The sequence below is a fragment of the Neoarius graeffei genome, chromosome 9, assembly GCF_027579695.1.
Source record: "Neoarius graeffei isolate fNeoGra1 chromosome 9, fNeoGra1.pri, whole genome shotgun sequence".
NCBI classification, from domain to species: Eukaryota; Metazoa; Chordata; class Actinopteri; order Siluriformes; family Ariidae; genus Neoarius; species Neoarius graeffei.
The window spans coordinates 65265988-65289970 of NC_083577.1; the positions used below are offsets into that span (position 1 = coordinate 65265988).

The window sequence follows — 23983 nt, forward strand, 5'->3', positions numbered from 1 at the left end:
ATTAAAGTTATCTTTTAACATATCATTCATTAAAGATTACATGTTTTGTGACCTGATGGTAAAAAAAAGAAATGGTTTTAGGTGAATTTTTAAAAATAAGTTCATGTCCCCATTTCAGTACCCATAAGCGTGGAATCACATATATATATATATATATATATATATATATATATATATATATATATATATATATATATATATATATTGTATATACATATACAATGTATATATTGTATTGTATATATGTATATATACATATATACAAAAAAAAACATGCGCACACACCCTTGATTTTTTTTTTTTTACAATAAAAAGTATAAATTTTTGTAAAACGGTTTTCCTCACGGGACCAGCTACACACAAGCCCCTCTAACTTTCTTTATCAGATAACACTGACCCTGACACACAATTACATCAGACTTTACTGAGAAGTCGTCCCGTTTCTTTCTGATTTATCCTGAGGAAATTAACATAAGGGTGCACAGCTGGGTGTCTTATTACTCAGTCTGTAATTAGTGCCCTGAAGCCTGCAGTCAAACCCTCAGTCCCGCTCTTCGCCAAAACAAAAGCACTTATAAAAAAAAAAAAGACCTGCATCAAACTAAAGAGATTATCCAGAAGGATCAGGAAAGTCCCTACTGCACCACAAAGCCTTTTCAGATACAACTTTGCTTCTAAGCACAGTACGAACACATGCAGTCTGGGATCATGCAGTTTTGCCATGATCACTAGGACAACTACCCAACATAAGCGAAATATATTGCTTTAGGGGATCGAACATAGACAAGCCCCGTTGCCCTGACAGTGGGGTGTGAAGCCAAGGGTCTGAATTTATTATTATCGTCTTTAAAATAATGCCTGCTATACTAATGTGCTTCTAATTCACATTCATTTCTGTGCCATTTTGTTCTGTTGAGACATGTTGAAACATATTTTAAAACTGGGTAACTGGATTGGGGATAAGAAATATATGCCCTAATGACGCAAATAAATAAATAAATAAATAATGCACATTTGTCTAATGTTCTTACATTTTTAATTCCTGGATCATGGGTAATAAGAGGGTATGTGAAAGGTTTAAAATGTTAAAAACTACACTACATACTAAACAAAAGCCACACAACACTACACTGCACTCCCTCAGAGGTCATTTCTCTTTTGTGTAAGTCACGGTCTCATTAGACGCTAACAGGGATTAGGTTCACTGGAGCAGCAGGCTCGGAGTTACCGTCTACGCCGAGCTTCTACAGAGAAAAGAGAGAGAGACAAAGAGATGAAAAGAAAGAAAGAGTGAGACATGGAGGATGGATGGAGGGTTGTGACGACATGTTGGGAGGCTGTCCCCTAAACAGACAGGACTTTCCACAGGCAGCATGTTATCAAGCTGGATCACTACTGTGTGTGTGTGTGTGTGTGTGTGTGTGTGTGTGTGTGTGTGTGTGTGTGTGTGTGTGTGTGTGTGTGTATGCTGCTGCACAAAACAGACAAGAACGATAAGACCATACCAGTGATGTCTGTCACCAGTCAGTTATATATCTGATTGGTCAGAAGTTGATTTCCAATACATCAGCTCAGTAAATACTTCTGGCTGTAAATCAAGCCACAGGTTTACATTAATATATTATTCTATCCACATTCACTGGACATGAGCAATCGCACGCTCTGATTGGCTACTCGTAGGCTATCAGCTCATATACCGTGAGTAGAGAAAAACAAAATGGCGGAGCATGTTGCTGAACCAACCGAGGATGAAATAAAAACTCTACTCGAAAACAACCCCCACCCACCCCCAAAAGAAAAGCAACAAAATATTGAATAAAAGTAATGGTAAGGACGTATATATTATTTTTTCAAGAATTATTTTATAGCATTTTTCATCTGTCATTTTGCCGGTTTGTTTACATTCTAAGCGGAAATGATTTTGTCAGACATTTTGTATAAAAAAATGTTTTATTTATCGAATTTGCAAAAAATAAAAATGCTCCGTTTCTCAAAATCCAGTGAATGTGGATAGAATAAAATAGTTATTCCTCTTAATCTCGTCATACATGGCTTATAGCCAGCTCGGTGCTACACGCCTCGTCGGCTATTAGCTCATGTACGACTCGATTTCGTGGAATAACTGTTAAAAGTATGAATGTGCTTGTTCAAATAATTTTCTCTAGAGTAACAGCTAATTCTCAGGGACTTGCACAGCGAATGCTAGCCTAGGTCTAATAGCATATGTGTGGCAGCAGGGGCATGGTCAAGCGCCGGTCTGTGACAGGAGGGCGGAGTCAGGGAAGGTAAGTGGCAGAATCACTACACCTGACTGCAATTAACCTGTTTGTGTGTGTCTTCCCAGTGACCGCGCCCTATTTAGGGAGGGAGAGCAGAGAGCAGAGGATCTCTCCCGAACCAGACACCTGATCTGTGTGCGCGCATGTCTGGCTGTGTGTGTGTTTGAGAGACCACTGAAAAGTGTAAAAATAAAACGATTGTTGAACCTGATCTCGGTTCTGCCGTCCTCTGTGCTCCACCCATTCATAAGAACTGTTACAGTGGTGCCGAAACCCGGGATCTGGAGCACAGCAGCCCAACAGCCCCATGGAGTCTTCCCCGTTCGCTGAACTGGTCCACGCCCTCGCCACGGCCCAGCAAAGCCAGCACCAGGCGCTACTCACCCTCCAAAAGGAGCAAGAACAGCGGTTCGAGGCCCTGGTGTTGGCCCAACAGGAAGATCGAGAGGCGTTCCGGCACCTCCTTGCGTCGGCGGGGTCCACCAGTGCTCCTACCGCAGGCCCGTCTCCCCTCACCGTCACCAAGATGGGCCCGCAGGACGACCCCGAGGCGTTCATCACACTCTTCGAGCAAGTCGCCGAAGCCTCAGGGTGGCCGATGGAGCAGCGCGCGGCGCACCTCCTCCCCCTGCTAACGGGAGAGGCACAGCTGGCCGCGCTACAGCTCCCCGCCGACCGCCGGCTGGCCTACGCGGACCTCCGCCGGGCCGTCCTCCAGCGCGTGGGGTGCATCCCCAGAACAGCAGCGCCAGCGCTTCCAATCGTTGCACTTGGAGGAAGTCGGCCGGCCATTCGCGTTTGGCCAGCAGCTCCGGAACGCCTGCTGGCGGTGGTTGGGGGCCGACAACTGCGACGCCGAGGGAATCCTCGACCAGGTGGTGCTGGAACAGTTCATCGCGCGCTTGCCAACAGGAACTGCGGAGTGGGTCCAGTGCCACCGCCCGGCGTCGCTGGATTGGGCAGTCGAGCTGGCGGAGGACCATTTGGCGGCTGTCCCGGTGGCAGGACAGCAGACGGCATCTTCTCTAATCTCCCTCTCTCTCCCCCTCCTCCTGTGTTCCGTCCTCGCCCCATTCCCCCACCGCGGAGGCGGGGGCCGGCACCACCCCAGCCGGCCCACCGCACCCGCGGTGCCCTCCCGTTTCTCCCTTCTGTGTCTGTCTCTCCCCCACCTCAGGTGAGTGAGCCCCAGATCACCAGTGCAGAGGGAAAGCCCGGGCCGGTTTGCTGGCACTGCGGGGAGCCGGGCCACTTTCAACAGCAGTGCACGGCGATGGAGGTGGGCGCGGTGGTTCGGATCCCTGACGCGCCAGAGGCCGCCCTCGATCAGGCCGGAGCGTATCGTATACCGGTGAGTATCCAAGGGGATACATATCAGGCGTTGGTGGATTCTGGCTGTAATCAGACCTCAATTCACCAAAGCCTGGTCCAAAATGAGGCATTGGGGGGAGCACAGGGGGTGAAGGTGTTGTGTGTGCACGGGGATATTCACCGCTACCCTTTGGTGTCAGTCCACATTTTTTTCCGAGGGGAAAAATTTATAGTGAAGGCGGCAGTTAATCCTCGCCTTACCCACTCTTTAATTTTGGGGACTGATTGGCCGGGATTTTGGGGTTTGATGACGCGCTTAGTAAAGAGTGGGTCCTGCCATTTAGCAGGGGGAGGTCCCGGTGTCGCTTTGGCGGGAGCAGCTGTCACAGAGCCGTCTACGTCATCTCCGCGTCAGAGTGAGGAGCCCCAGGCTCCTCCTCCCTCTCTCAGGGAATCCCTCGCGGATTTCCCGTTAGAACAATCGCGAGACGAGACTCTGCGACATGCGTTTGACCAAGTGAGAGTAATCGATGGTCAAACGCTTCCGCCGAACGCCACCCCGTCCTTTCCCTATTTCTCTATTATGAAGGATAGATTATACCGAGTGACGCAGGACACTCAGACTAAAGAGCGAGTCACACAGCTTTTGATTCCGAAGAGCCGCCGGGAACTGATATTCCAGGCGGCTCACTTTAATCCCATGGCTGGACACTTAGGGCAGGATAAAACACTAGCCCGAATAATGGCCCGATTCTATTGGCCGGGGATTCGCGGCGATGTTCGTAGGTGGTGTACGGCATGCCGCAAATGCCAGTTAGTAAATCCAGCGGCCATTCCAAAAGCACCTTTGCGCCCTCTTCCATTAATCGAGACCCTGTTTGAGAGAATTGGGATGGATCTCGTCTGGCCATTAGATCGGTCAGCACGAGGGTACCGCTTTATATTAGTTCTGGTGGACTATGCAACGCGATACCTGGAAGCAGTGCCTCTGCGCAATATCTCAGCACGCAGTATTGCAGAGGCGCTCTTCCGCGTCATCTCCCGAGTTGGAATCCCGAAAGAGATTCTGACTGATCAAGGCACTACATTTATGTCACGGACACTGCGCGAACTGTATGGGTTATTGGGGATTAAGCCGATCCGCACCAGCGTGTATCACCCACAAACGGACGGTTTAGTAGAACGGTTCAACCGCACCCTCAAAAATATTATTAAAACATTTGTAAGTGAGGACGCACGTAATTGGAATAAGTGGCTCGAGCCCTTGTTGCTCTCAGTGCAAGAGGTCCCCCAAGCCTCCACGGGGTTCTCCCCGTTCGAATTATTATATGGGCGTAAGCCGCGCGGCATCCTAGACGTGCTGCGGGAAAATTGGGAGGAGGGACCTTCACAAAGCAAGAACAAAATTCAGTACATTATGGACCTGCACGCAAAACTCCACACGCTCACCCACCTAACTCAGGAGAATTTGCGGCAGGCCCAGGAATGGCAAGCCCGCCTGTACAACAAGGGTACGCGCCTTAGAGAGTTCACACCGGGAGATAAGGTACTCGTACTGTTGCCCATGTCGAGCTCCAAATTGATCACCAAGTGGCAAGGACCCTTTGAGGTCACACGGCGAGTCGGGGACGTCGACTATGAGGTGAGGCGAACGGACAGGGGTGCGGCACTACAGATTTACCACCTCAATCTGCTTAAACTCTGGAACAAGGAGGTCCCTGTGGCGTTGGTGTCGGTGGTTCCGGAGAAGGCGGAGCTGGGGCCGGAGGTTCAAAAAGGGGCATTGGCATCACGTACCTCTCCGGTCTCCTGTGGAGACCACCTCTCCCTGACCCAACTCACGGAGGTCGCCCAGTTGCAGACCGAGTTTTCGGATGTGTTCTCTCCCCTGCCCGGTCGCACTAACCTCATAGAGCACCACATAGAGACGCCCCCGGGGGTGGTAGTGCGTAGCCGCCCTTACAGGCTACCCGAACACAAAAAAAAGGTGGTTCGGGAAGAACTTCAGACCATGCTCGAAATGGGCATCGTCGAGGAGTCCCACAGTGACTGGAGCAGCCCGGTGGTCTTGGTACCCAAGGCCGACGGGTCGGTCCGGTTCTGTGTGGACTATAGAAAAGTCAACGCGGTGTCTAAATTCGACGCGTACCCAATGCCTCGTATTGACGAGCTGCTCGATCGACTAGGCATGGCTCGCTTTTATTCGACACTGGATTTGACAAAGGGATATTGGCAGATCCCCTTGACTCCACTATCCCGAGAAAAAAACGGCCTTTTCCACACCCTTTGGTTTACACCAATTCGTCACACTTCCGTTTGGGCTGTTTGGGGCGCCCGCTACGTTTCAGCGGCTGATGGACCGGGTCCTCCGCCCCCATGCCACCTATGCAGCCGCCTATCTCGATGACATCATCATATATAGTAATGACTGGCCGAGGCACCTTGAACACCTAAGGGCCGTCCTTAGGTCGCTGAGGCGAGCGGGTCTCACAGCCAACCCAAAGAAGTGTGCGATTGGGCGGGTGGAAGTACGGTATCTGGGCTTCCACTTGGGCAACGGGCAGGTGCGTCCCCAAATTAACAAGACCGCAGCAATTGCGGCCTGCCCAAGGCCCAAGACCAAAAAGGGGGTGAGACAGTTCCTGGGGCTGGCTGGCTATTATCGTAGGTTTATACCTAATTATTCAGATGTCACCAGCCCGCTGACTGATCTCACTAAAAAGGGGGCACCAGATCCGGTCCAGTGGACGGAGCAAGGCCAGCGGGCTTTTTCTGAGGTAAAGGCTGCACTGTGTGGGGGGCCACTATTACACTACCCTGACTTTTCTCTCCCCTTTGTGTTGCAGACCGATGCGTCGGACAGAGGGCTGGGGGCAGTTTTGTCCCAGGAGGTGGAGGGGGAGGACCACCCCATCCTCTACATCAGTAGAAAGCTGTCAGTGCGTGAGGGGCGCTACAGCACCATTGAGAAGGAGTGTCTGGCGATCAAGTGGGCGGTCCTCGCCCTCCGTTACTACCTGCTGGGGCGCCCTTTCACCCTCTGTTCGGACCACGCGCCCCTCCAGTGGCTCCACCGCATGAAAGATGCCAACGCGCGGATCACCCGTTGGTATCTGGCACTCCAACCCTTCAATTTTAAGGTGGTCCACAGGCCGGGGGCGCAGATGGTCGTGGCGGACTTCCTCTCCCGTCAAGGGGGGGGGGAGTCGGCTGCAGGCCGGACGGCCGCCTGGCCTGAGTCGGGCGGTGGGGGTATGTGGCAGCGGGGGCGTGGTCAAGCGCCGGTCTGTGACAGGAGGGCGGAGTCAGAGAAGGTAAGTGGCAGAATCCCTACACCTGACTGCAATTAACCTGTTTGTGTGTGTCTTCCCAGTGACCGCGCCCTATTTAGGGAGGGAGAGCAGAGAGCAGAGGATCTCTCCCGAACCAGACACCTGATGTGTGTGCACGCGTGTCTGGCTGTGTGTGTGTTTGAGAGACCACTGAAAAGTGTAAAAATAAAACGATTGTTGAACCTGATCTCTGTCCTGCCGTCCTCTGTGCTCCACCCATTCATAAGAACTGTTACAATATGATTTTAAAATATGATATTATTTAGGGCGGCACGGTGGTGTAGTGGTTAGCGCTGTTGCCTCACAGCAAGAAGGTCCGGGTTCGAGCCCCGTGGCCGGCGAGGGCCTTTCTGTGCGGAGTTTGCATGTTCTCCCCGTGTCCGCGTGGGTTTCCTCCGGGTGCTCCGGTTTCCCCCACAGTCCAAAGACATGCAGGTTAGGTTAACTGGTGACTCTAAATTGAGCGTAGGTGTGAATGTGAGTGTGAATGGTTGTCTGTGTCTATGTGTCAGCCCTGTGATGACCTGGCGACTTGTCCAGGGTGTACCCCGCCTTTCGCCCATAGTCAGCTGGGATAGGCTCCAGCTTGCCTGCGACCCTGTAGAAGGATAAAGCAGCTAGAGATAATGAGATGAGATGAGATGAGATGAGATGAGATGAGATGAGATGTTATTTCGCAAATTAAGAACCTATAACTGTTCACATGTTGAAGCTTTCTGTTAGGAAATGTTTATTTAGCATTTATAGATGGCGCTTCGTGTGACAGGACTCTAATATTTTCATTCTAAGGAGTGTCTTAGGGACAAAGAAAACGTCGTGCTTTCTGGTTTCTCAGTAACATGGCGAGCTGCATTTTGTCTTATTAACCCCCAGAGAAAGAGAAGAAAGGCTGGTGAGTGGATGATTGTTTATAACTGCTACAGTGTAAGAGCAAACAGGAACTAATTTGTTTCATGAATAGTACACAAAATTAAATGCAACTGTAAACTGATTAAACGTAAAATGTCTTTTTTTAAGTAAACAAAAGTAACAAACTGCTATAGTAGAAGAAGAAAACACATTGGGACACGATAATCAACCAACAGTAACATACCCCATGCCATTGTTGTTCATGTAACTGTACACCTGGTCATGTTTTCTTCCTTGTACAATAGGATTAACTTCAGCGTTTGACAAGGAAAAACATTAATTCCTGCAGGACAGAGGGGTGGCTCGTCACACTCTGTATTTGACACCCCTGTTCCACAATGACGAAGTGTACCTTATCAGCACCTTGAACTGCTCTAAAAGCTTTATGGATGAAGAGACCCGACCCCCCACACATACACACGACATCTTAGATGAAGAGAACGTACCGGTACCAACTCTATGAACCATTACATCTCTGCCCAGAATGATACTGGAAATGGAGAATGGGAGAAGAGCTAGTTTTACTTTTAACAGCATTTAGAAGCATCCTAAAGAGAATTAACGTATCTATTCATAGGGAGCAATGGATGGAAGCCTGTAATGGAAGTGTGTGTGTGTAGCAGAAAAAAAAAAAAGAGGAAATTGGGGTGTCAAAAATGAGAGACAGAAAGAAATGACCAAAAAAAAAAAATCTGGCTGATGCAATACACTTTAAAATTGTGCCTGGGTGTTGCCACCCGCTGTTTTTGACCTTCTGGATGTGCTTTGTACTTTTCACGGTGTTCAGGCAATATAATGTGTTTCGCATTAAAAAGCACCATGCTCTGCCAATCTAATGGCGCTTCAGCACAGATCAGTATAAGCACAAGTCATTTATAAATAGGTTCTTTTAGACCCTGTCATCCACGTCTCACACACATACAGTACACACACACACACACACACACACACACACACACACACACACACACACACACACACACACACAGAGCTACCTTATTCTGTTTCCGCTTTCGACTTTACTTTGAATAAAAATGTTTACCTTCATGAGATAACAAGGATGTAGCAAAGTTAAATTAGCTGAGATAATGACTATTCCTAATTGGCTACCTTTTTGCTTCCTCTGTGTATCACACCTTCTCTCTTCCCAAGTAGGAAGCTGCTATATTTACAACCACACTATATTATGCACGCCGCTGTGGCAGCAATCTGTTAATAAACCAGGCTCAGTGTGTGGCACACACACCTATAATATATAAACACACACGTGAAGATGCACACCTTCACACTAACACGGCTCAGTGAAACATAAGGATACACCACTAACTGAAAGCACAAAGATTTTATACAAAAGGTCCCACACAGGCACGCGTGCGCACACACACACACACACACACACACACACACACACACACACACACACACACACACACACACACCTCTTCTCCTGTCCGTGTTGAGCAGAGTGTGAACTTGTTACTATATGATCTTGGGTTACTCACATGAAACACAGTAGAAGTGCTGAGATTTTCCACATCAGAGAGACGTGTCCATTCAGAACACTTCAGCTCCAGCAGTTCAAGACAACAGATAAGTCAGGCTTAACCTACTCCTGATCATTAAATCTGATCCAAACTCATCTATGAAGAAATTATTTATCATTTTATGCTAAAAACAGAGATGACTCTGTAACCTGACATCGTCTCAGTTACTGTATTAACCCTTTCATGTATAGTGTCCACACAGACAGACAGTCAATTTAAGGCTGCTTTAAAGGGAAATACAAGATGTAAGCACCTCCAAATCTCTTGAGCATTAACGTAATTAAATAGAAATCATTATCCTGATTCCTGTTGCTCTCTAGAGTATTTGGCATTGATAACGCAGCACGTCTCCGGTATATCTTTGCAATCTTTATATGCAAATTGTCCGCTAAATTTTTGCACACAAAATTGAATATAAAATATTTTGTGCCAGACGTCAATAAACGTGTTAACTTTTTCAGTAATAATAATAATTTTTATCTTTACCATTTACAATAGTCCTAACCTGCACAAATTGTGTACATCGAAAATGTTGCGATATTCTGTTCAAAAATGTTTTGATTCTGCATCAGAGGGTTAATTACTGAATCAGTCATACAGCTGCTGCTGAAAGCTACAAAGTGCAAGACAGATGTGCCTTCAGATCCCGTGACCCATTTATTACCTTTCGCTTGGCCGCGTTTAAATACAGTAAAGCTGTGCTGTCTTCCTCAAGTCCTCATTGCACAAGTCAATATTAAAATGGTAACAAAGACAGATTCTGTGAATTGCCAGGACAGACAGACTGGGATGGCAGTGATGCATCACCTTGCAATTAAAAAGTGAGCAAATCAAATAATTGCAGTGTGGAAAAGAAAGACAGAAATAAAAATACCATCTAACAAACAATATAGATTAAAAAAAGGCATGTTCTATTGTTAAGTTGTTTCCTGTGTGACACATCTGTCTTTAAAGGGGCCAGCTCACCTTTCCCAGAAGCCTCTGCTCCAAGTAGCAAATGGCCATTTTTGATGCCATCGATATTCTACAACAACGTACACATGACATCCTAGGCCATAGATCATACATTTAACAGTAATTCCATGAAATTGAGTTGGATATGCACCGATAAGCTGAAGAGGCGCGTAGCACCGAGCTTGCTATAAGCCATATACGATGAGATTGAGTGGAACAACTTAATTATTCTATCCACATTCACTGGATATGAGCAATCACATGCTCTGACTGGCAACTCTACTACTAGGATATCAGCTCATATACAGGGAGTAGAGAAAAACAAAATGGCGACGCGCATCAAGTCAGAAAGATCATATCCAGCTCATATCCAGCGAATGTGGATAGAATAATGTAGGATATTCTGAATTGAAGATATTTTGCCAAGCTTGTTACAGTCTTTCAACTGATCCATTCTCGTATGGTTATTCTGTTGTAATGGACCAGAACCGGCCTCGACTGTCTCACACACGGCTACAAAGGAAAGACTACATCAGGCATATTGTGTTCAAAACTTCCATGCATGACGCATGAACGAAGAACAAGTTCAACATGGGTTTCGATGAATGTGCAGTATGCACAAGATGGCCAGTATGTAAACAAAACCAAGCACTGGATGAAGGTGAACTGGCCCCTTTAAGCGTGGAGCACAAAACCAGCAGTACACAAAAACACAGCTCGCAGACACTTACTGATTAATATCAAGTGAACTTCAGTGCAGAGACATGAGTAATCCACAACCTGTAAAGAAAACGAACACGAACACACACACCTCATCTGGGTTTTTTATTCATTTTTCTCTACCCTGAAGGAGTGAAAAGATCAAAGCACACTGAAGTGAATCATATCCAAGTAAGAGAGAGATCCATTATTATAAATTAGATATCAAGGTGATCGTTAAGACAACAGGCTCGGTACAGGAGCACTGAGTACAAATAAAAGCAACACATAAGAGACAAGATTAATTTACAGGAAAACGTTTTTTTTTTATAAAATATCCCAGTAATACGTTCAGCACGTTATTACAGGAACCATTTCATTGTTGGGAGAGAGGAAACTTGGTTAATTCTCTCACTTATGATTATTAAGACAGCCCAGTGCAATAGTATTTGATCAGTGCCAAGGTTTTCTGCACACAGATCAAATCTGTTCCAAAATTAAAGCACATCTTCAGTGGTGAATACCCACCAAGACAATAATTCTGTCTACTTCTTGGCTTTTTCCAACTCTAGATGAGGCAGGAGGTTATCAGCACGACTGCCAGCTTGTCCTCCCCTTCTGACACATTCTGGTGAGCCAGCAGCTCTGCTTTATTTTCATTAAACACACATCCATCTGGGTGTGCTTCCGCACTGCTGGGGTGTATTTATACCCTCCTGTGAGCAACATTACACCTTATTTACACACACACACACACACACACACACACACACACACACACACACACACACACACACACACACTACCTATAGTAGCTGTAGGCATCACACAATGTGCTACTTGTGGTTGCACGAACAGCAATGCCTTAATTGTGACTCTGCCTTTCAAATTGCAAATCTATTATCAAATTCAGGAATGTGCAGTTGTGCTTCTAACTTATGTCATGCGTACTACCACTTGTATTACAACCACTCAGCTTTTACAAAGTTCACATTCCAATGATAATCACAATTAATCTATTTATTGCTGTTCAACATTTGCAAATTACTGGTTACGATACCAAAGCACATAATTACTGCAGCGCTTTGACTGAAACGTCTCACTGTTGTAATGCTTTCAGACCCATAAGCTCAATCCATTTTATTCAACGGCTTTTCTTTTTGAAATTCAGCAATACGTTGTTCTCAAATCTCAGTGAGTGAGTGAGTGATATTTTTATGCCATATCAGCACCTGGGGCTATATCACGGCAAAAACATTTCTAGCAGATATTACAATTACTTTATAAATAAGTAATTAAAACAAATACAAATTACATAACGAATAAAATATATAATGAATAAATCTAAATGAGCTGCTTTAAAAGCACACGTGACAGAAACTAACCCTTTTGGTGGAGGCACCTTCTTAAAAACATCATCCAAGGGATTTTGTGAGTAAAAAAAGTTCTCTTGTGGCATTTAGCCCAGGACAGCACAGCAAAATACGTATGCTTGACTGTCAACAATGTCTTGCAAAAGTGGTATATTGGTGGTTCTTCACCCTTTAATAAAAAACCGTGGGTCAGTCCTGTGTGCCCAGTCCGACACCTGGTGTACACCAGTTGGTCATGGCTATTTTGGAATGGGGATAGGTGTCTTATTAATGGCAAAGTTAATTTCATGCAATTTGTTTTCAGGACATTTATCCCACCCAGGTCTCAGGACTTAATTACTGCATTAGGTCAGGATGCTCATAATAATAATAATAATAATAATAATAATAATAATAATAATAAATACAAAAACAGTATGATTTGTTAAAAAGCTTGTTTGCTCTACCAGGAAGCATTTAAAGCCTAATGTATCGCTTCCGAAAAGTCAGTGGTGCTGCTTGCTTTATTTAGGTCTAAATCTGTGCCTTGTGTCAGGGAGCCACGCGCGCCTGGAGGTGCTCAGGAGATTTCCATCAAAGCACAACAACCAGCAGCAGCACATCAATACCAGCCGCAATAAAGAACAGAAGAAACATCTCCCATTAAAAGGCTCTTCTGCACGACAGCCCTTTCCTGCTAGTTTACCTCGGCCAGTCTACAGAGAGTGAGCATGAAATAATGCAGGAGTCTTATTTCTGTTCTGTCCTGCCGTTTCAGTTTCGGTGCCGTGGGGGAGCACAGAAGGTCATCACTAGGCCTTTGACTAAAAGGTCTTTGAAGTGTCACACAGGCAAAGATGGCTAATGTTACAGCTATGGGACTCGATAGATCATTTAAGGCAAAAGGATCCCAACCCGGGTCATGGAGTACTTTACAGTTTTGTGTTTTTCATGGTTTAACACTAATTCCTAATCGAATCCAACTAATCCGAGTGTTAACAGTGGATGTTTTCGAGCCGGAAGGACAGTAAAATGGGGTACGCCAGGACCAGGGACGGGAATGTGTTTGACAATGTGATCCACAGGAATCACAACCACCAAAACCATATCTGTCTGTGTGTCCCTTGAAATCAGGGCTTTGAACCAGAATTTTTTTCCTATTGGTTCGTTCCGAACAGAAACGGAATTTTAACGTTTCCGGTTTTGGGTTCCACCATTAAATAGACGTTCCCGAACCGGTTAGAACAAAAAAATTTCGTTCCCGGAACGGTTAATTACGTTCCCTGTCAGCTGTTTAACAAATGGCTATAAAATTATGTCTCAGTCTCATCCAGCTTAAGCCAAATGTAGGCTAATTCTATTACAACCTTCATTAAATAAGACAAGAAATAATTCAAAACAATTATTATTTCAAATGTTGGCAATTTGGATTCTCAGTATGTCTTCCCATCTACACAAACAGAAAAAGTGCCAAAAATGAAAGATAATTCGTTTAGTGTGTTACCAAAGGCTAGTCAGGCCCTATGCATTGATAGGCTAACAGAGGTTAACGTCATTTAATGTTCGCGAGCCTCTCATTAACGTGGACAAATATATTGATATCGTGTTTGAAATTGATGTTTTTGAATAACGATAGACTGCAATATTTACCTCTTATTTAAGATGTGGAGACGTGATCGTAGTCCACCCTCCCGCTCTCTCCATTCAGTCAGCGAATGTCACACAGGAAGTGAACCCCAGCGGGTCATAGAAACTTGCGCAGGACTTTTTTATTTGTAGGCTACGGAAACTTTGAGGAACGAAATAAAAACCGGTATTAACCGGTTACCATTATTTTTAATAAGCGTTTCTGTTCTGGAACATAAAAAATAATAAAGTTTCTGGTTTCGTTTCTGTTCCATGTGAAATAGAAAAAGTTCCCGGTTTTCGTTTTCGTTCCTTGAACCGGTTCAAAGCCCTGCTTGAAATACATCAATTCAACTGAATGATAGTTTACTTACTATAGTATGTGGTGTCTCTTGGTTAGAAAACAGTCTGCAAAAAATTTGCCTTAGTAAACATCCAGCATAGTCAGCAGTGCTACTGGCCGTTTATCCACAGCACTCTTGTCCATTGATGGATGGCGTTGAGGGTGTACAGCACAACTGAGACTCCAGTCAGTCATTAAACACCTAAAGATTTGTACGCTGCGTTATTGATAAACTGACAACTAAGTGTATCGTTTGCATACTACATTCTTCATATGGGCCAAGCATTTCTGCTCTTTGCCTCGCACTCATTCAAGGACAGACCTTCTTCATACCCTTCCTCTCTTGTTTTGTGTTGCGTTGAGAGGAAAAAAAAATCACTTGTTTATAGCAGCAGCTGCAAACACAGCTAAAATGGAGACACTCTATGGAGGCAGTGACCAGATTTTAAATGCAGTGAGATCAATAAATAAGACAGGGCCTGCTTGCAGAAGTGCATGCAGGCTGTGTGTGTGTGTGTGTGTGTGTGTGTGTGTGTGTGTGTGTGTGTGTGTGTGTGTGTGTGTGTGTGTGTGTGCGCGTGTGTGCTAGTAAGATTCTGGGCTTCCAGTGAAAGCAGCTGTCCCTTGGTTATGAATATGCAACACCTTACTCAACACACTGCTCTTTCTCCCTTTCCCTCGTCAGCTCTTGTGAGTACAGCACACACACACACACACACACGCTTCTGCTTCAGGGTGCTAATGGAGGGTAGCAGGCGAGCAAACAGCCCAAAGTACTGGCATTTCAAGCATCACCCCCATTTACACAGTAGGAGGTCTTAATCAGAGCAGCAACCCTGCTTCAGCTCCCAAAACATCACAGCCAATCAGACAGAATGATGAGAGATGGAAAGACAACAATAGAGAGAATAAATCGCCTCACTACATTTCTAATAAACCGCCTATCTCAAATCAGAAAGTGTCACTGACCTAGAAACAAATGTGTGCTAAAAGTCTACTGATCACAAAACATCAATCTAAACAACAGTCCACAGTTAATTATTTACTTCTGAGCTTTGCCTACACTTGTGTTACCCTGAACCTCTGTGCTAAAAGGTGATGGCTGTGATTTATGAGAATGTGCGTTCATAATTACTGATGGGTTCAGCTCTTCTTTTGAAAAAAAAACAACAACCCAACCCTATCATCTTTTTTTTTATAATCCATTCCATGTTGGAAAACATGAGCAAGGAAAATAAATAATGACACCATCTTCCGCCCAGATTCATTTTATGATCCCAGATCTCAGGATGGCTATGATTCATTCATTCATTCATTCATTCATCAAAGCTCAGGATATCGATATAAAAACAATCATTTCCTTTTAAAAAGACCATGTAAACGCTCAAAGGTAATACCCCAGGATGCAGCTGAATTGTTTTCTCATTGCAAGTAACTGTTATTCATTACAAGGCAAACTTTGAGCGTGGTCTTAGTAACAAACTTTGAGTAACAAACTGCAGACATTCAAACCACAGTAATAGCTGATCTGAACACGGTGGTCAACATAACAGGATATATTCCTCGTTTAAAGAACAGCAGCCTCACGAAAGCACCATTCTGAGGTCACTGTGACTGTGGGACTGCACCATGCCCAAACACCATGGTGTTATTTTTCATAATCTTAAATAATCGAGCACAGTCCTTGAATTTGCAGTAGCGCATGACCGCTTTTGGAATAAGGAAACGTTTTCAATAAAGACATTGATGAATGCATATGAGGTAATATGATGACCTTTCAAGTTGATTCATCAGCATTTATAAACCCATATGCATCACTGGCCTGTCAGGCTCTTTAGGTTATGTAAATAATAAAGATTTGATTTGTAATCTAGTTCATCACTGTGTATAAAAAAAATTAGACAATTACTATTACTTACACCACAGTGCTATTGGATTCTTCTTGGACTGGTCTGAAGCTGATTCGTTTTCTGTGACAGTAATTCCTGCTACAATTTAAATATCACAGCTTTATATTAATGCGTTTCTTCAAATATGTTATCTTTTCTATAGTAACAACTTGCTATAGTAACACAGGGACGTCCAGATGCTCCACATGTTCTCCACATGCACTTTCATGGTATCATGACAAGCTTTTTTTTTTTAATCTTATGACATGACAAGCGTTATTTTGATCTTACTAATTTCAAGAGACTGTGAAGGAACAACAGTTTAGAACAGTTATGATGCAAGTGGTAACAGGAACTAACTTGTTTCACAGACGTTCAACAACATTAAATGAAACACAAACATAACCACTGCTAAATTCCTGAGGTCTAAGAAGACTATAATGTGCTATAATTGAAAAATAAGCAACTTTGGGATAGTACCGGCTCTCCGCTTTGCATTACACCACTCTGTCGTTGAGTCTTTTCATAAAACCACATGGGCCATCATGTTTAATTTTCCTTATGAAACGGGGAAACCTTCTGACTACTAGAGATATCTGATTTGTTTTCAACATTGCTGTAAAAAGAGCAGTGGTTAAAAAAAAAAAAAAGTTCCCACAGTGTGAAAGGAAATTGACTTTGGTTGATTTGGTATTCTTTAAGATGTATCTGATGAACCGAAACCATGCAAAGTTAACCCACTGTGAACTTTCAACTATACATGTTGAGCAAGATGGTGATATCAAAACCTCATTTGTCTGAAAAACTACTGCATAGTTTCCTTGGGAAACATCACCCGCAAAACAAGCCCTGACAGCTCTACTCTTCTCTCCTTCGCTCTCTTCAGCTGAGGTACTACGACAAGTATATCAAGACCTTCTTTTTGTGTTCAGCTGCTGTACCACAAAAAGCAACAATGGCCATTTGTTTGCACTACAAACTGAGTGAGTGTGTGTGGGTGCGTGTGCCTTAGTGAGGGAGCAAGCCTGTGAATAAGAAGAGAAGAAAAAAAAAAGGCAGGGGGAGGTTGCAATTCATTTCCACTAATGGCTTCCAAGCATCTCCACAGAATCAAGCAGCTGTCAAGTGAATGCATCAGAGTGGCGAGCTGCATTTCCCAGAAGAGGCGAGCAGCACATCAGAACGCTGAGCAGAACAGATGCTCCATTCCTTATATTAGCCTCGCCGTACAAAACAATAGAGCTGTGGATGTTGCCACAAAGTAGATAAGAAAGATTTGGTTTTAAATAAAACAGGAATACATTTATGGACCACTGGAGTTTAGGGAGTTAGGCTGCTTCAATAGAGTGGCATTTTCTGTGTAACGCGAGTTGTGCAATTTGCTGAGGAGCACAAAGCCTCTGAGCTGTGTCCATTGATGAGAAATACCCTCTTCACCAGAGAAAGACCTGGGGCATTTACAACTCCAGCCTCTGTCACACACAAGAATGCCTGTTAGCGCAGGCTGAAAAGGCTCAGGGAAATTAAGCTCGTTTCACAGTCTCCGCTTAGCCTACATATAACAATATCAGCTTTAAAAATGAGCTATACAAGAAGACATCAAATCCTCTATTTTGTAACTCAATAATTCAGTTAGTGATACATTCAAATATATTTAACATTCAATTATTTACTGATTGATCTATTTATCCAGGTGATGTCTGCTGAGAAGTGTTTTGCAAAGGACCCAGGGCCAAGAAGGCACAAGTAGCAAAGACAGAACAAGTAAACGGCTTGTTTAAACGTCTCTCCCCTCCTCCCACCCTTGTGCATGTCACAGTATCCATCTCCATTCAACCACGCCATAATCACAACCTTGTTGGCCGTGTAACACAGCCAGCCGCTCACAATCAACAGCACACTTCTTACCTCACACTTAAGATCAAAATGAGCAAATTGAGTAAAGTTTGTAGTTTAAGAGCTATAACTAGCTAGTTACAGGTACGAATTAGTACACCCACTGCTTAGGATTAGAATAGAAATGCTTAATAAATAAAATACATAAATAAAAATTCACTGCCATTATAAAATCTTAAGCACCTTCACAGTCATGCTAATTAGATTTGTCTGTCTTATTATTTTTTCTCCAATTAAAAGTAATGAGCAGTTTCAATCAGCACACAATCCTTCAGCATCTTTACAAGGTACTATCACATCACATCACATCACATCACAACTTCTCTTCTGTGAATGTTTAAAAGTGGGGAAAAAAGTAGAAATGAAAGTGAAATGGAGTGAGTAAGGCACTTGGTGATAAAAAGAAAAATAGTAACTGCAAAGGGGTTTACAATAAATTTAAAAACAAACAAACAACAAACAAACAACAAGTCCTCCATCCATACATCCTTTCATTATACCAGTGCTGTTCTAAGAGCTGCATAAATAGCACGTCATTTAGATAGACAGATGTACAGACAGATAGATAGTGAGCTCTATCTATCTATCTATCTATCTATCTATCTATCTATCTATCTATCTATCTATCTATCTATCTATCTATCTATCCATCCATCCATCCATCTGTTTACAACTACTTGACAGTGCATTATTAATACACCCAATTATGCTATTTTATTTCTGAACCTTTCTGAACAGTGTTGAGTTGTTGACCCCCCCCCAAAAAAAAAGAAGGGGGGAAAAATCCATCCATCCATCCATCCATCCATCCATCCATCCATCCATCCATCCATTTGTTTACAACTACTTGACAGTGCATTATTAATACACCCAATTATGCCATTTTATTTCTGAACCTTTCTGAAGTGTTGAGTTGTTGACCCCCCCCCCCCCAAAAAAAAGAAGGGAGGAAAAAACCATCCATCCATCCATCCATCCATCCATCCATTTGTTTACAACTACTTGACAGTGCATTATTAATACACCCAATTATGCCATTTTATTTCTGAACCTTTCTGAACAGTGTTAAGTTGTTGACCCCCCCCCCCAAAAAAAAAGAAGGGAGGAAAAAAAACATCCATCCATCCATTTGTTTACAACTACCTGACAGTGCATTATTAATACACCCAATTATGCCATTTTATTTCTGAACCTTTCTGAAGTGTTGAGTTGTTGACCCCCCCCCCAAAAAAAAGAAGGGAGGAAAAAACCATCCATCCATCCATCCATCCATCCATCCATTTGTTTACAACTACTTGACAGTGCATTATTAATACACCCAATTATGCCATTTTATTTCTGAACCTTTCTGAACAGTGTTAAGTTGTTGACCCCCCCCCCCCAAAAAAAAGAAGGGAGGAAAAAAAACATCCATCCATCCATTTGTTTACAACTACCTGACAGTGCATTATTAATACACCCAATTATGCCATTTTATTTCTGAACAGTGTAGAGTTGTTGACACCCCCCCCCCCCCCCCAAAAAAAAAGGGAGGAAAAAAAAAAAACCTCACAAAATTTGTAAAATAAATATTTTGTTTTTGTTCCCTGCAACACAGGGACTTATTTCTTCCTCAGTTGTTCCTAACCACATGAATGAAGTCTCGAGTTGAGACAAAAGAGGTCAGTCTCCCTGTGAGATTAGCCAGCCCTGTTAGCCTGCTCACTGCATTACAAACAAACAAACAAACAAACAAACGAAATAAAACCAACAGAAAGAGAGTTTAATAAGTTTGAAGTGCTGACACAGCCCGGCTTTATCTTAAAGAAACTAACTTAAAAAAAGAAGAAGAAGAAGAAGAAGCAGAAGGAGAAGAGAAGTCGGCATAGCCTCTCTGTCTCTGTAATAACAATCTTTCATTTTTATCTGAGCATTAAGAGCCTGTGAGATAATCAGAGCAAAGCTGTAAGTAAACAATGTCACTAAACAACAGCTGTAACCCACTATGTACAGAGTCTCTCTCTCACACACACACACACACACACACACACACAGTGCTACCAAAGCTTAGTACTAGAGGTGATAGCTATAATAATAATAATAATAATAATAATAATAATAATCTGACCTTTCTGTTCTCCGTCTTCACACAGATCTGTGTTTCTTCCTGATTTATAAAAAGCGCCGCGCCAGTGAGCAGATGTCAGAGCCGGAGAGTGGAGCAGTGTGTGTGTGTGTGTGTGTGAGCAGATAAAAGAGACTCTTCACACTGTGTTCACTTCTGCTCCGTTTCAGCCAACGGCCGTGACGTCACACGCTTTCCGTCTGAGCGCCTGCTTTTATTCAAAACATAACTCCTAAACTTCCAGCATAACAGGTTCCACACTATCTCCTGTCTCCTGTCTGAAAAGTTATGTCATGGAGTTAAAAGTGGCATTTAGGAGAAGAGTCAGCATGACTGAGCTACTCAGATGCCCATTGTTCCTGTAGATCATACAGCAGGGAGGGGAATAAAATGCAGACAGACTAACTGTTCATAATCCCTAATAAGAGCTCATTTTAATCATCAGTATGCAGCTTTGCTGGAGCACTACTAGTTTCGAAACCCCCCTTGTTTTGTTTATTCCTAGTTTTAAACATCTCATCTCATTCATCTCATTATCTCTAGCCGCTTTATCCTGTTCCACAGGGTCGCAGGCAAGCTGGAGCCTATCCCAGCTGACTACGGGCGAAAGGCGGGGTACACCCTGGACAAGTCGCCAGGTCATCACAGGGCTGACACAGACACAGACACACCTACGGTCAATTTAGAGTCACCAGTTAACCTAACCTGCATGTCTTTGGACTGTGGGGGGAAACCGGAGCACCCGGAGGAAACCCATGCGGACACGGGGAGAACATGCAAACTCCACACAGAAAGGCCCTCGCCAGCCACGGGGCTTGAACCCGGACCTTCTTGCTGTGAGGCGACAGCGCTAACCACTACACCACCGTGCCACCCAATTTTAAACATGCATTTAAAAAAAAAAAAAAAACTGTTAACCCCTTGCATTAATCAGGTTAGCTCGAGCTTTACTGCCATCTCATCTAGGAAACATAATGCTACCCACTGCCCAAAATGATCAGATAAGATAAGAATAAAAAACAACATAGTAATAAATATATACCGGTATGTAATACCAGAGGAAGTCGTGTAGTGGTTATAGCGCTGTCGCCTCACGGCAAGAAGGTCCAGGTTCGAGCCCAGCAGCCGGCGATGGCCTTTCTGTGTGGAGTTTGCATGTTCTCTCCATGTCTGCGTGGGTTTCCTCCGGGTGCTCCGGTTTCACAGTCCAAATACATGCAGGTTAGGTTAATTGGTGGCTCTGAATTGACCATAGGTGTGAATGTGAGTGTGAATGGTTGTGTGTCTCTATGTGTCAGCCCTGTGATGACCTGGCGACTTGTCCAGGGTGTACCCCACCTCTCGTCCGTAGTCAGCTGGGATAGGCTCCAGCTTGCCTGCGACCCTGTAGAACAGGATAAAGCGGCTAGAGATAATGAGATGAGATGAGACATTGCTTATGTGGTAAATGACTATTCTAGCTGCAAATGTCTGGTTTTTGGTGCAATATCTCCATAGGTGTATAGAGGCCCATTTCCAGCAACTCTCACTCCAGTGTTCTAATGGTACAATGTGTTTGCTCATTGCCTCAGAAGGCTAATGGATGATTAGAAAACCCTTGTACAATCATGTTAGCACAGCTGAAAACAGTTTAGCTCTTTAGAGAAGCTATAAAACTGACCTTCCTTTGAGCAGATTGAGTTTCTGGAGCATCACATTTGTAGGGTCGATTAAATGCTCAAAATGGCCAGAAAAATGTCTTGACTATATTTTCTATTTATTTTACAACTTATGGTGGTAAATAAAAGTGTGACTTTTCATGGAAAACACAAAATTGTCTGGGTGACCCCAAACTTTTGAATGGTAGTGTAAGTAAACTAAAAAGAAGAAGAGTAGGAAAGTACAGTAATAATGCCAATGATGGTTGGTGTTGAGTGGTTTGTTTGTTTGCTTGTTTGTTTGTTTTATCTGTAATCACTTATCCCGTGCAGGGTCGTGGGGGGCAAGCTGGAGCCTATCCCAGCTGACCATGGGTGAGAGGCAGGGTACACCCTGGACAAGTCGCCAGCTCATCGCAGGGTTGACACACACATAGAAACACAAACAACCATTCACACTCACTGTCAATTTTGAGCCACCAATTAACTTAACCTAACGTGCATATCTTTGGACTGTGGGAGGAAACCCACGCAGACACAGGGAGAACATGCAAACTCCACACAGAAAGGCCCTCATTGGCCACTGGGCTCGAACCCGGACCTTCTTGCTGTGAGGCGACAGCGCTAACCACTACACCACCGTGCCGCCCTGAGCCAATATTATTATTATTATTATTATTATTATTATTATTATTATTATTTTACATGCACATTCCTTTCAGGTGTTCAACGCGTCTTTCTCTTTCAAAATTCTCTCAAAATCTTCCATATTTAACAAAGTAAACCTGGAGGCCATGTTTGTTTACAAATTGTCACAGTCCCTCACTAGTGTGGAAGTTTTACGTCTCCAATGTGTGACGTCATGTTGTCTTGACAACCATGCAATATCGTGAACCATATTCAATGCTCATTCTCCATTGGGTAGAGTGACGTAATACACGTAAGATAAGCGATATGCAATAACAATATTGCATGCTATCAAACCAAATGAATGAAACCTGCTAGAAGGGAATAGAATACATGTTTTTATTCCATTGAAAAAGTGTCCTGTATGTATAATAATTAGTAATATTGCACGATTGTTCTCAGTGTCTGATGTTTGAGCTGTTCTTCCTACAGAACAGAGACGGGGAAGGACTTACAGATTGATGGCCACTGGTAGAAAAGATCTCCTATAGCATTTTTTTGGTACGCCTCAGTGGTCTCAGCCTACGGCTGAAGGTGCTCTCATATGACTCCATTGTGGCGTACAGGGGGTGAGAGGCATTGTCCATAATACTGAGTAGCTTCCTCAGCATTCTCCTCTCTGACACCTCCACCAAAGACCAAAGACAGAGTTCCACTACCAGGACAGAACCTGCTTTCCTGATGTGTTTACTGAGTCTATTTGCTTTGGCTGCCTTCACCCTGCTGCCCCAACACACTACAATGTAGAAGATGACACTGGCCACCACTGAGTGATTAAACATCTGCAGTACAGTTCTGAAGACGTTGAAAGATCCGAGTCTCCTGATACAGAAGATACAGGCGGTTCTGTCCTTTCTTGTACATAGCCTCTGTGTTTTTAGTCTGGTCCATCTTATTGTCTATGTGGACACCCAGGAACTTGTATTTCTTGACAATGTTGACACCCCCCCCAACGTCAACTAGTTTGAAAATAACCAAAAGAAAGAAGTTATGTCATGACAATCTTAGTCTCTAGAACTGATCTGAGGAGGAGTGTAGGACATCTGGCAAAGCTGACCAATGTCAAGAAAAATAAGCAAAGACTGGCCAAGTAATCTGGCAGAGTGAAAACAGAAGCGTCCTGAAGAAAGTCGAGGTTAATATTACACCTCAGAGGACCCTAAAGCTACTCAAAGGTTATGTTGTATTGGCGGCAGCTATAAAAGTGAAAGTTTGAGAAAAAAAATCATTACCACATTCAGAATAGAAGATACAAACGTTTGAAATTATACAATTGTACCAAAAAGTTTACAATGCACAGAACCAGATGAATGATCAGTTAATTATCCAACGCCTTTTCAGTTTGGAGTGATGACCACGAGTATCTAATTAACATCTTTATTTGGGGGATTTTAAGTCGAGCTCAAAAGTCCAGAAGCTTA

The 23983-nt window shown here is 43.7% G+C and overlaps 1 protein-coding gene across 8 annotated transcripts in view; it reads right to left on the minus strand.

Annotated features, from left to right (window-relative positions):
- The window catches only part of LOC132891943 (bromodomain adjacent to zinc finger domain protein 2B), a 107518-nt gene extending 87137 nt beyond the window's left edge, over nt 1–20381 (minus strand). For all 8 annotated transcript variants that reach the window (XM_060930097.1, XM_060930100.1, XM_060930099.1 and 5 more), the window contains exon 1: nt 20242–20381. The gene's annotated coding sequence lies outside the window, so the exon portion shown is untranslated. The remainder of the gene's footprint in view (nt 1–20241) is intronic.
- Nucleotides 20382–23983: the final 3602 nt, after the last annotated feature.